We start from the raw sequence: 1,209 nt of genomic DNA on the forward strand, positions 1-1,209 counted from the left end.
ATACACACATCCAGTAAAACAGGTAGACATCTTGGGAACTGTAATTGGAGTGAGAGAAAGAGATGCTTTCTACAGTTATAGAGTGGATGATTATCACTGGAGTTATAAACTGCATTTGCTGGAAGAAGTTGAATAGTACTGAACCTTCCTCAGTTGTCACAGAAACAAAAAGCAGCAGCAAGAAAAAGTTGCCTAGGATAAACAACCCATACAAACAGGGAGAAATCCAAGAAATCGCCCTGCAACAGAAGAAGGTCGGATGGGGTGAGGATATGGGGCTACCTGGTCTCTAAGCGACTGAGTGAGTCTGAGGCTGCAGCAGCTGCAGCAACAGCAGCAGAAGCCTCTTAAAGGGGCCATGTCCGCGAGTGGATTTTTACAGTGATGGACCTGCTCGCTGTGAGCACCAGTGTCAATTTGGCTGCGTGCAGCGGGCACCAGGGACTTACAGGGATACATTGTCAGAGTGAGGGCCGAGTGGAGACTTGCTCAGAACAGAAGTGCAAATAGTATCCATTGTTCTCTGTTGAGCCCTACCCCTTACCAGTGCACCAGACAAAGCTTTGCCATAGCCCTGACGTCATCAAACTGGATAACAGGGGTCACTTCGCCCAGAGGATTCCCTGAAACCCCGCCTCCCCCAACTTGTATCCCCACCCAAGCCACATCCAGGTATAACCTCAGCGAGTCAGGAGCTCCTTGCTGAGCAGTGCCTAAACTCACACTGGAGGCAGCTGGCCTTGGTTCCTGGTGTGGCCTTTTGAGGCAACTAGAAGCACAGTATCTGTGGACTGCTTGCTCAATCTTAATAGGTAGCCCCAGAGGAGGAGAGGCTTGGGCTAAATTTGGCCTGCAGCTGAATCCCTCTCAGGATTGTGCCACTAGATGCCTACTTCACAAATCCACACTAATAAAACTGAGAACTTTAGGAGCTTTGCTTAGTACATAGAAACAGACACAGAAAGGCAGCCAAAATTGGAAGACAAAGAAGCAACACATTTTATGAGAAGTATATTAAATGGAATAAACAAAGAAATAGACAAAGTGAATAAAGAAGAGAATCAAATGCCTTATCTAGAGGACAGGAAAGCCAAGCCAAACACTCGATCAGAATGGCAAGAAAAAAGATGCCAAGACTATAAAAATAATTTAAGGGGGATATGGGACAAATATTAAGGGTGCAAATATTTGTCTGATTGGCGTACCTGA

This window comes from Pteropus alecto, unplaced genomic scaffold (assembly GCF_000325575.1).
Source record: "Pteropus alecto unplaced genomic scaffold, ASM32557v1 scaffold229, whole genome shotgun sequence".
In the NCBI taxonomy this organism is placed as follows: domain Eukaryota; kingdom Metazoa; phylum Chordata; class Mammalia; order Chiroptera; family Pteropodidae; genus Pteropus; species Pteropus alecto.